The sequence below is a fragment of the Elaeis guineensis genome, chromosome 5, assembly GCF_000442705.2.
Source record: "Elaeis guineensis isolate ETL-2024a chromosome 5, EG11, whole genome shotgun sequence".
In the NCBI taxonomy this organism is placed as follows: Eukaryota; Viridiplantae; Streptophyta; class Magnoliopsida; order Arecales; family Arecaceae; genus Elaeis; species Elaeis guineensis.
In genome coordinates, this window is record NC_025997.2 from 3,826,924 (window position 1) to 3,840,235 (window position 13,312).

The 13,312-nt window shown below is 37.0% G+C and overlaps 1 long non-coding RNA gene across 5 annotated transcripts; it reads right to left on the reverse strand.

The window, feature by feature from the left end:
• Positions 1 to 9,088: 9,088 nt before the first annotated feature.
• On the reverse strand, positions 9,089 to 13,312 carry LOC140857882 (uncharacterized). 5 transcript variants are annotated; one of them, XR_012141315.1, is made up of 4 exons: positions 10,921 to 13,312; positions 9,789 to 9,838; positions 9,496 to 9,550; positions 9,089 to 9,370 (listed from the first exon to the last, which is right to left on the reverse strand). It is a non-coding gene; the product is annotated as an uncharacterized lncRNA (long non-coding RNA). The 5 variants fall into 5 exon arrangements; XR_012141313.1 differs by having other exon boundaries at positions 10,895 to 13,312; XR_012141314.1 differs by lacking the exon at positions 9,789 to 9,838 and having other exon boundaries at positions 10,921 to 10,975; positions 11,082 to 13,301.

A 13,312-nucleotide genomic window follows, 5' to 3' on the forward strand; every position in this document is an offset into this window, starting at 1 on the left:
TTCATCTCTCACCGTTTCTGCTCTAGCCAATGGCACTTCAGCAGAAAAAAGCATTGTCGGAGCTAGCAATGCTATAACCGGCTCAATGTTGGGAGTTGTCATTGACAGAATGTTAGACTCCCTCGTCAGTATCGACCCAGAATCAGTCCGATTCTTCTTCGTCAGTCGGGATGATCCGACATCGATCGCTGCTCTTTTCTTGACAGTATGAAGATGAATGTTGATAGTTGAAACTCATGCTGTCGACCGCATAACTGAAATCAAAAGACGAAAGTTCAGTACAAAGTTCAAAAGCAAACAAAAAATAAAACGACCAGTTATACTATACCTAAAGAAGTTACCGAACTAAGTCCGACATTGTAGAAAGCTTGCTCCGTCATTAGCTCTTACTGTGCTGGGACTTCCATATCTTTAAGTCAGAAAAATCTTTCCGATCAATAATGTCTATCCGACTATGTTCATTGGGGCTGGTTGTCGGATCGCCCCAGGATGAAAGAAAGCTCCAGAAACGAAGAAAAATTGATTCTTCCACCCATGAATGGATGATGGAAGACCGAAAATGAAAGATAAATCCTTCTTTGGGTTGAAAAACCACCAACCCTTGACTTTTGGGTGAGGACGAAAAATGAAGAAAGTTCGAAAAAGAGAAGAACGAGGGTTGGTCAGAATAAGAAGATACAATAGAGCAAAACTGATAATTAGCCGAATGAAATTCGGAGTTAATTGAGCAGGCAAAGACGGTAATAATCAAGAAGATTTCGGACAAACTCCGAAATCAAAAATCAAAGACCGGCCCGAAAATCCTTTACATAGAATGCAATCTGATTCGGAAGAGGAGAATTCATCCGACCATCCGGACTAGGAGCAGAGAGCTGAAATTACTTCGGGATATGATACTGTTCCTGAAGCTGATCGACGTTGGATCCGGACAAAAAAGAAACTTCCATCTCCGAACTCGAAGGAGAATCATCAATCAGATTCTTCGATCGACTATCTCGAGAAGATGAAGCCTTCGCCTTATTACCCTTGCCATTGAAAATGATAAAACCTAAAAGAAGAAAAGAAAAAAAACCTAGGAGGAAGGAATGGAAACTTGATCTGGAACTAAGAAATGACGTGAAGGACAGAGAACTTTGAAAGCTCTCAGCACCCTAAGTGGAACCTTCTGTTGCAGAAAAAAATGATGAATGCAAAAGCAGAAAGTCCAAATGAAAGTGATAATATATATATATAACCCTTCAACGATCTGAATAAAGTTATTCAATCAAGACCTCCCCAGATTTCGACATGTGGCTACATCAAAATCAATCATTGATCAGACAGTTTAACATATCTATCTTCAGATCACGCCACCTCACCACTATCTGCATGAATGGTACGAAGCCAATGACATCTGGACACGTGGCCCAAATCGATGAATCAGAATCAAATCATCCAGATTCGTCGGACGCCAGATTATCTTTTCGAAACGATACCCCAATGATAACCTCACGATTATCGAAACGACAAAACGACTGGAGGCTCTTCATTTTTTGAAGAAATCATTAATGTCCGCAGTTGAATCGAAGCTTGAGACTACACATGACAACTTCTTTCGTCCAACGTGTCAAACCACGTGCCAATCCACATGTTAGACTATCTTGGACTTGAAAATAAGGGACAACTGTTGGGGTAATTCAACCGACTCTCTCGATTCTGACTTTCAATAAACCTGATAAGCATGAATCGCCGACTAATGATCGGTTAGCCGACCAACAGTCGGCTATCCTCAACCATCCTTATCAAACTCCGACTATGATGACTTAACTGATTTCAGACCGAAGACCATTAACATATCAGAGTTGCTGATCAATAGTCATTCGGACTTCCACAACTACTGACATACGATCGACATATTTTGATCACCGACATAGAGTTGATTTACTAGAAATCGTCAACGCAAAAAGCATATAATGACTAGAACATGATCAGTGATGGGTATAACCGTCCATCCTACGATCACATAATGTTGAGATAAACAGAACCCACATGTTTAACTGTCACAAACGGTTACCAACAACTCATCTATAAAAGAAGATAAATGAACAGCATTTGGTAAGATACTCTTGATGCTGAGATTCTATCTCTGTAAATATTAATCTGCTGTTCATTACTTTTTACTGACTTAAGTATTAGAGGATCTTTGTTGGACATAATTTTGATCAGTATGAATTTTATTTTGTAGATGCTCTTCATCGATAATGGGTACAATAAAGAATTAGCCGCAATAAATTTACTCTGCACCAGTAATAAATGTGCAGTGGTTCCGAATCAATTTAATTCTCTGCCCATCGTATAACACTTTCAGCTGCACAATTGGCCTCACCCTGGTTTATCCAACCTGTCCTAGAAATTTCAAATAAAATTTCACAAGAATTCAGATGCTCATGACATTCTTCAGATTTGGCCCTCATTAAAACAGTAATCAAAAGTTTAAATTTAAATCATATAGTATTATTCTAAGATCAACAGCTCAGGGATATCGAATCAGACACATAATATAGTTGGAACAAGTATATCTACAAAAAAAACACTGGTAAATAAATAGCGAGGCAAGGACAATGAAGTATGCCATTGCACTTGATGCATCTATTGAACAATGAAATATTAAGTCCTACCTAATAAACCATGACTACAATTAGATACTTATGGAACTCTCAAAAGGCAGAGCTGAAACCAGATCTTGTCAGTTTGTGACAAATGATATGAACAGTTCTAGAATGTGTAAGAAATTAGCATGGTCCTTGTATTCATTCATGCTGCATCTCCCAATAGAAGGTGGTGGCAGCCTGATGAATACCGATGTCTGACAGCCCTACCCAACAAGAACCAGAAACGTGTCAACTGAGACACCTATCAATAGTAAGACTAAAAAAATCATCATGTGATTTGCCTGAAAAGAGAGAGTTTCCAAATTTACAATCCTTCACAGCAGCATGATGATGGTTGGTTAGCAAACTTAACCATTTTTTAACACCCTTCCTACGTTTAGGTGGGAGAAAAACCTAATCTGCTCCACCTTTAATCTGGACTACTGTATAATAAGCATAGATTACCTGATAAGATAACAGTTGATACCTTCCAAGATGCAGCTTAATCTACACCAAAGAAGATACACGGACTGACAGTAAAAAATGGCATGTCCGGTCAGTGAACATGGTGGTCCATGTACTTGCTTGTGTTACTTCTAAGGGTAGTGACAGTCCACTGACCTACTCATGGCAATCTCCAAGGGGAAAAAAGAGAGTTGGACCACATAGTGGAGGCAATCAAGCAAGACACCATAAAATGCTTGAAACATGGCACTCAAACATAATCCAAGGGTAATAATCTTGAAACAAAATAGAATGAGACTTGCTATTCCAGATTATTATCTGAATTTGATGTCATATCTGTTGCATCCACAGACAAGTTGATCACGCCACACAGAAGATGTTTTAATCTGTAGACAAGATAAAATATCACATCATTGGCACACAGATATATATATATTTTTAAGATCCAACCAACTTAGTAACATCACAAGCCTTGTGACAATGTATTAAGGACAGGATTGATCCAAGTTATCTTTCTAGTCGCTGAGATGATTCATTTAAGTACTGACTAGAGCATTTGGTATTCTAAACGTCATTTTAAGGATAAAGGATTATCTTGTGCGCATTTGAACAGATATCCTTTACAATAATGAATAGAAGATTATGGAGGTGCGCAGCAGGCAGAACCCATGTGACTTGTTGTATAACAAATATATGCTGCCCGGTACAATCCTCCTTAGTAGTTAAGAAAATTCATACACATCCTGATCATAAGTTAATATATGACAAACGAAAAGCATCCTCATATTTCCATACAGCTGTGAAGTTACTAAAGTGGATGCATTAGTCTAAGCAACGAAAAAACAATATTATCCCCTCATTTTTTTATAAGTGGCTGACACAAAAAAAAACCATGCAAGTCCCACACAATTACACCAATCTAGGCATGTGTGCACCAATATCCAAAGAAATTTCAGATGTATGTGAACTTATCTTACTCGTGTATGCCTGAAAGCACTGGTATTATTTTCTTGCTCACCATTGATCTGCATGCATCATGGTTTCATTTGTGAATGCCCTTGATATTGATAGTTATCCTAATATATCATCATGGGCATATCCTAAGTGTAAGTGGTTCCTTCATCTGATCTGGGTGACTCTGTCTGGCCACCTGAAAAATCCGAAAACCTAGTGTCTTTTCGGATTTATGTAAGATTCTGTTGTCACTTCAGCAGTGGAGCTGGACATTTTAAGTTAGATATGATATCAGCTAGTATCTTTTCTGATTTATGAAAGATTCTGTTGCCACTTCAGCAGTGGAGCTGGACATTTTAAGTTAGATATGATATCAGCTAAACAAAAAATATTAGAAAAAAAAATATTGTAGGAAAAAGTCCAATATAATAGTAATGCTAGTGAAATCCAGAATCTTAGCTTTATCTAGGGAGATCTTCCACACAATAGATGGCACTTCCAGAAAATGCAAAACTAAATAAACAACGTCTCAAAAGTTTTTGCACAATTGTGCATACATACGTATGCATTTATAGACTTGAATACATAAGCAATATAGAGAACAATTGAACAATCAGAATGTGTAACGACATAATGGTTTCAAGGCAGCACCACAAGAAGGCAAGCAGGCAAGTGCATGCCTCAGTTACATGGCTACGCTTGTTGCATTTGACCAAGTCTAAAGGACACAAACTAGCCAAAAGGATTAATTAGGCAGTGTTCTTCCTTGTTCATTTGTTGAAACATTTAGCTACATAATTTCAAGATAAGTTTAAAGCTAAAATTAAGCACATAGACTTGGTTGTAAAACTGTACATTTGCTGATGGGACCCTTTTTCTTAAAAAAAGGAAAAAAGGTCCCGAGATCAGATTGAACATCTCTCAAGGGTGAGAAACTTGTGCTTATGAGGGTTGTCCATTAAAAAGATGATAATTCAGCACTCCCATCCATGACTATGTCAAAATCTGCATAACATCAAACTATTGGCAGCCACTTAGTACGGTCATCTCTGAAAATGAGCAGTATCTCACAATCTCACTGCCTCTAGTGTCTTGACTTTGCTGAAGGAGGGCATCTTGTGCAAGAGACATGACAGATATATCCAAATCTTGCTAGAATTCAGTGCTCGGTATAGATATTCTTATGGTAGACAACGTGAGTCAGCAAGGCAAATCAACAGTGCATGAAGACACTTCGTTTTTCATGCAACCCAAAATAAATTGTTCTCATTCTAAAGAATGATAGGAACACACTTGAAACACTTCTAAACTAGGTGAGAACATGGATCAGCTGAAAAGCCAGAAAAGCTCAATAATTCTAAAAATCTCCAATCCTGTCTTACAATGGTCCACGAAAAGAATATCATATCACCCACAGAAAACACTATAATGTTAAATCATGAAATATTGACTTGAAACACTAAGGCTGTGCACCATCAATTTTTTCCTGATTCACACAAGTAGGGAATAATTAAATTTGGTATCTTAACTGACAACTGCAGTCAAGAAAAATAACATTACCCTCCATCAAAAAATAACAAAGACTTCAACTTGGGATATCTCCACCAATGTCAATGCTTAATTCAGGTGGAAGAGTCCAAGGGTCATTAAATCATTCATTTTCTTATTATGATAAACCCATCATTTTCAGTACATATTTGACATTTCTCCAGAAATGTTAGAAATGTTAATAAAAATATAAAAGCAGGCTAAAGCCAGGTTATCTATTAACACCACCTGCTACTCGTGATAACATTTTAATTATCCATCTAAAACTAAAATTTAACTAAATGTCTAAACATTTTCAGTTGGATGCTTACTAACAGTTTGGATCTTGAAAAATCAACTTTGTTAATTGACATTGGTAGGAACACAACATTGCATCATGTAATGGAATTAAAAAAAATACTACTGTTAAAAAAAATATAAGAAGAAAAGAAGAATAATAAACCATTGTTAAGATCTTGTGATCAAGGTCATAACGTCCTTCACCAATTTGGGTCGCTTCCTTAGGATTAGCTTGGACTTTGGACTATAAGATCCAGATATGGAACATTTAATTACATGTAAAGGAAATGACAATTCCATTTTCTATGATCCAATTGAATTATTTGATTTTTAGACAGACCAATTTCATCATTAATAAGGTTCCAAAACAAAAAATTAGCAATCCCATTAGATATTCAACTTTCAAATGTAAAGAAAAGAACTTTAGTTGCTTTGGGAGCTAAAACCTGGATGAAATCTCATATATATGCACCCATTTTTTAAAATAATTCCTTTTTTTTTTACAGTTTTCTATCTAAAGGAGAAGTGAGTTGATGCATTTGCAGGGGCAAAACATGCTTTGTTAATGACATTCAAAAATGGGATTTGGTTCGCTCTAGAAGGCCAGAAAACTCAGAGTCAAGACATTATCCAACTTTCAACTAGCGGATTTGTAAGAAAGCTTTGATCCTCAAGAGGCAAAATATAAAATGTTGTACAAGTGACGACCGTGATGATCATGATTTTTTTAAGGCCTACATGTAATCTCCTCTCTCTTTCTCTCTCTCTCTCTCTCTCTCTCTCGTGCGGTCACTGTAAGATATAACAAGGACATATATGGTGGCATACAACTATACTAATCTTGGACAATATATATATACATATATATATATATATATATATATATATATGGGCTTTATAGATGTTCCAAAATGAATTTTGTATGTTTTCATATGATGATTACTTGCTTGTTCTTCATTTAAATTACAATTTAGTCATGTTTCTAATTTTCATGTTGCTTCGTTCTTTGTTTAATGTCTAAAAGGAAATGGAAAAAACAAGATTATGATCCACAACAAATCCAATCATCTCACGCCCTCTATGATTTATGACACAATCCTGATTTGATAACAGTCAGTAAATCTTACTCCCACCTTTTGGTGGACTTAATTTATTTTTTCTCGTCATGTTTCTCTCAAGAGCTAATCTTATATATGCCATCTTTGCCACATTTTGTTTCACAACTTCCATGCATTCTACCTTAGGTATATCAGTCTTTCTTAACCTTTAAGAACAAATTCCGGTCACTCTCCTTAGTGGTGCCTCCTTAAATCAATGTCATATATACCTAAACAATCTCAATATGCACGACACTGTTTTCTCTCATGTGGTGCATGTCTTATGCTTCCTTCAGTGAATTCATTTCTAAAAATATATTCCCCATTTTAACACATCCACCTAAACATCTTGATCTCTATCAAACTCATCTTGTCTAATGAGATCTTCTTTGCTGCCCAAGAATTTTTACTACAATATAGTACTTCTTCACTGGTATCTAATAAGATTTTTCTGACTCAAAAGATCTCTATCACACTACTTAGTAGCACCAACTATGTACCTTTATCCATCTCTCCATCTCACTTGTTCATCCAGCTTATCTTACCTTATGCTCAATAATTAATACCAAATGCTACAGAGGCTCCTCATCATGTTTCCTTTCCCATCAGCACGTTTACTATTTTTAAATCTTCAGATTCTCATTCTCCTAGCAATTCCTACAAGTAATCCACCATGAATTTGATTTCTTCTTTTTTTGGCCCTAGATTTCCAAGTGTATTAGCTACTTATGCACATATAACAAGGCATAATAATGTTATCCATGATAGTCATCCCCATCTATACATTTGTTGCATGATTTATACTTTATGAACATTTATAAATACACAACTTATGTCTAATAACACTCATAATAATGTGTGCATGTCAGTAAACAGTACTTTAAACAAAGTTCGCCGTCTTGGTACCGACGGCCGCTTCAGCCAGCCGGTGGTACCGTTCGGTATGGTTCCATACCATACCGAACCGGCAGTGAACCGATGAAGGCATCGGACCCGAATTGGGAGAAGAAAAAGAGAGAAATAGAGAGAGAGAGGGAGGAAAAAAGAAAACGAGGGGGAGGAGGTGGGGCCATCGGATGGCCTTCGACCGGCCGTCATAGCCGTCGGATGGTGCAGTCCACGCACTCGACGCCGCAGGCGTGAAATAGGGACGTTGATTTTTTAAAAAAAATCGAAACTTAAGTGAAGCCGGCAAATGGTTTGCCGGCTTCATTGATTTTAATTTTTTTTAAAAATCTTTTAAATAGTGAAGCCGATAAATGATTTACCGGCTTCACTGTTGATCTTCGTTTTTAAAAAAGGAGGTCGCATCGCCCCTATTCTGCGACCGCGATGCCGCCCGCGCCGCTTCCACCACCCCCCCGGCCTTGGCGAAGCCCGCATCCGCGACCGCGACGCCGCCCGCTCCCATCTTCGATGATCTCCCCCCTCTCTCTCTTTCTCGCTCATTTCAAAGCCCTATCGGGCGAACCGACGAGCCGCGGATGCTTTCGCAACCCTCCGATGGCCGCAACGGGCCATCGCCGGCCTCCAGCGGCTCCAGCCTCCCTCCCTCTCCTCCTCTCTCTCTCTTTCTCACTCTCCCTCTCTTTTCCTCTCTCCTCCGTCGGTATACCATTTGAATCGGCTGAACCGTGCCGATTCCCCGCCGGTTCGGCTCGGTACGGGGTGTGCCGGCCGATTCGGCACGGTACAGCATTCCATAACTCTAAATATATCCAGTGTAATCTTTGACTTTGCTTCATATAAGTCAAGCACAATCAATCTCATCCACTGCATGCGGACCACCACAAAATGAGAATTATATCAATGGATGATACTTCTCTCCCTTTGTGGTGACTGCTGCAGGTTGACAACCGTTGCACATTTTAAACAAGTTTTGCATTCCTTTGTGCTAATAGTGCTCTGCGATACAAGACCCACATCAAGAAATGACCTAAGTCATGCCTTTAAACATGTTTTTCCCGTACAATCATCATATTTGACTGCAATTGCGGCACAACAATGAAGTTAAAAATTGTTTATCAGCAGAGAGCTCTTTTATTGGCCAAAGCCACTGATTGCACTAATCTATGTCAATAAAATGACCAGGAGTTACCATATGAATACTTAGTGTTTGTAAAGCACAATCATTTCAAAGTTTTTCACACAATTGAACAGTTTACAGCCACTTGATAGTTTGCAACCGCAGATATGCATGTTTCAAAACATACAGGTGTTATTGGAAGGAATTGCTTTATCCCCTTCTCAGAGAGCCAAGATTTTAACCCATTTACATAGTGGACCTAAATAATAAATCTTAAAACAATTACTCATCAGGGCCTGCCATGTAGGCATGATTGTTTTCTTTCCTCTGTTCAATTTCCGATGGCCCACCAGGCAAATCAACGTACACATCTGCTTTACAAGAATATTATACTTAATCATTTGCTGCTATCAACAGTATTGGAATAGTGAAAAAAAATGATTCATACAAATACTAAAAGACCACATACACATGTTACCCTTTTGGAATGACTTACAGGAAATTATAGAACGCAACTGCACAAGTTGTAGCCCCACAGGCTGGAGTTATTCCTACAATAAGAAAGAAATGCAATTAATTCTTTGTCAACAAGCACATCATCAGAACATACACCACAAAATATTAAGACAATCAGTTATCCTCTATAATAACTACTTCTACATGACTTGAAAACTTTTTTTGATGATTACAAGACTTGAAAACTTAATTTCATATTAAGGTACAAGATATCTTTCTATTCTAGATAAATTTGATAATCAAAAAAAGGATTTAATTTATTAGCAACTTTACTGGAATGCAGGAAGCTGTGGATGAGACAGCAGCTGTAGAAACAAAATCAACTGCAAAAAAACCCTGATTCTAATGAAAATGAGCAGGGATATGATTCCAGCTAATAAGCATTTGGATTCTGGGCATAGAGAAAGACATGCCTACAAACACACACTCAAACATGCATTTTCAGGTGTAAACAAGGGAAGAGTCAGTCATGCTCTGCATAATGGAGATGATTAGGTCCATAAGGATATAGTCCATGACCAAAATAAGGGCTGCCAATAGGTCAGAATTATAAAGCCAACCTAGTTTTTAACTTGAAGTTCAATGGAAGCAAACCATAGTGGGTGCAAGGACAGGTGCTTAAATGATGGAAAATAAAATTGATGGCATGCTTGTTTACAGTATTCAGTTACACATTCATCAAAGAATAGTTGTATGAAAATTGTCTAGTATCCAGCTGTATGAGCAAATTGTAGCAGATATATTTTAAAGAAAAAGGCTATGTCTCTATTATATCATTCTTGTGGACAGATTGTGTTATAATATTTGTTCATGAGGTCCATACACATCTTTTTTAACATGATGACTAGCTCATAAGACATTTATTCTTTATGATATGATCCCTTTTTGTCCTTTAAAAACTAGAACAGGAGGAAGCCCATGCCGAAATTGGGGTGAAGGTGGGACAATGCCAGTTGGGGAGAACCTATGTTACTAGTAACCAACATGCAGTGACTATCAACTAAGTCAGTTGGCACCCTCGAGATGACCATAAATTTCAATGCGACTTTCCATGCTGTTAGCAAGAATGGTTATTCTTTTGAACACAATATAGTATGGTGAGGGTATCTGCAAGATAATAAAAGAGGATATTTCTTAAACACCAAGCATTTAGAATCAAATGATGAAATTTATTGCCATCTTGTCTTTATCAATGAACCAAATGATGCAAAGACTAGGCTCAAATTTATTTTTCAGAAGCTGAATGGATTCTTCTTAGCATGGTGTGATTCTTCCATTAAAATTGAGCGAACAATTCAACAATTATCATGCTTATATATTCATTGCAGTTTACAAAACTACCATTTTTATAGACGGTATAGGTATCATGTGAGAAATACCAATATGAAACGAGTAGTGATGGTACCTCTGTCCCACAAAGATTTTCATGTTCAGCAATGAATAGGCCAAAACAACACCTCCTATTATCACCCATTTTGAGATCCATAAATAATGGAAATTTAGAAATAATAGATCGAAATGAATCAGCATGATAAAAGTCAATGTACATATCTAGTAGGATCATACCATTTAGCAACCATGAAAAGAAGTTAGATATGATGGCATCATAGCAAGCTTTTGCAGCTTTAGAAGTTCAAATAAATATGTAAGAGACACGATATTGAAGGGAGCTGAGGAGATGCTCTCTCCCAGTGGCCACCATCCCAAAAAAAGTACAAGAATTTAAAATCTGACCACAGCAACAACAACATAAACATTTGGACAATTATAGATCATTCCTTATAATATCTTGACCACAAGTTGAAAGAAATGGCATTCTAATAATCACCAGTTATTTGAAAAAAGTATCTGTTTAGTCAACATATGCTTTAAGTAATTCAGATCAAATGGCAGATCCTGGAACAAATGGCAATCTGATGACTGTCAATATTTTTCTGTCTTTTCCTAGGTTTAATGTGATTTTCTGTTGCCTTACATATGGTAAAAGTTACTATTCTCCTTCTCATGAAAAACATGCCCTTGTTTTCTTTTGCTTTATTTCCCTGCATTGAGATAAATTTAAATGGATGAATCTAGCAAATGACTAGAACACAAGGATACATGTGACACAAGTCTAAAAGATTACTTAGCACAATGCTAGAAAAGGTACCGCTTTCATAAATAATACAGAATGCATATATCAAATGCCAGGATATAATCACCAGTGGCAGCACCTTCAAGCCTCATGTAGACTTTCAAGTTCAATAATGAGCAGCAAAAACTAACTCACACCATTACCGCATATCCATGCCCATAAACAATGGAAAAAAGAAAAAAAAAAAAAACAAAGTGCATCAGCATGATAAGAAGGTGACTCAATATCTAAATAAGATCATACTTCAAAGCAAAAGATTTTGATACAGCATCAAAAACAGGAATATAGCAACCCATCCAGAATGAGAAGTTAAGTAGAAAGGCTGCATTAAACTGACATCAACGATTAGAGGTCTGGAGTAGATCGTTCTCTCATGGTCACTATTATGATGAAATTCAACATCATTAATCCAGGACAACAACAAGAATTAAAAATTTCCACCACTGCAAGCAATGGTGGAGAAGTATAGAATCTATTGTTCTATGCTCAGTAGTCTGTACCACCAAATCACAAGGAATTGTACTCTAATGGCTTACTCATTTATTTGAGAAATATATGATTGATCAACACATACTTCTATTGATATAGGCATTGCTAGCCCCCAGAACAGGGGGCTCTTTGATGCTGGTGTTTATCTTCTAAGTTTTTGCTGTTTTCATGTTGATCCAAAACTCTATTTCCAGATACAAACAAAAGGATTTTTCTTTTTTCTTTTTTTTTCTTTTTTTTTTGACCAGGGGGTTGTGCATTTGCTGAAGGTTGGGGGGATTGGATGTTGCTGCCCAAGTGGAGCTATATCTTCCAGACAATCCAAATTGTCAACCTAAAAGTTTCCATCAAGAAACTAATACAAGAAGCGTTCATAAGGAAAAAAAAAAAAGCAACATGAACTCAACAACAAATTATGATTAAATCATTGCCAAGACCGTGGTACTTGATGAATGGAAAGACACCAGACTGATTTTGATCCAAGGTGGAGGCTCTAGCTGGTGATGAACTGGACTACACCACAAGAAGGAAAACATTTGTTAGTTAAAATTATAAAATATAATAACCTATTGGCTCAAACATATCCCCTAACAAGATTTTTCATAGTTATGAGAGATAAGCTACATTTCCATCACATTGCAAAATGCAAGGTCATATGCATTTCGATATCCTTATGGAATTATCTCTGCTAATAACAGTCTAACAAAACCAGGATCAATTACTCTATTATGGTGAATGAATTAGAATAAATATTACAGAAGCATTTGATCTAGAACACGTGGCTTTGGATTAGTCAGAGCAGACAAAGTTGCCAATCAGTTTGGGTGTGCAGGCCAAAATGTGCAAGCTTCTTAAAAGTGAGCATAACTTTCAAACCATAAGTTGGATTTCAGTGACCCAGGATTCATTGGAAAGCTTCATTGGTCAAAAGTCATGGATCAGTCAAAGGCTAATTCTATCATTTTTCCTGTTGATTTTTGGTTGGTCAAAGTTTGTCCTTGCAACCTTAGGAAAGTTTTGGTGTTGGTATACTTAGAAAGTCCAACTTCAGTCGAGATCAAACTAGGAGATATAATTTTGGATATAGATATGATTTCTACAGAGTTTTCCCGATTTCGAGTTGTTTTACTACTTTTGGCAAATTAGGACTCCATAGAAAGTTGCATGATTATGT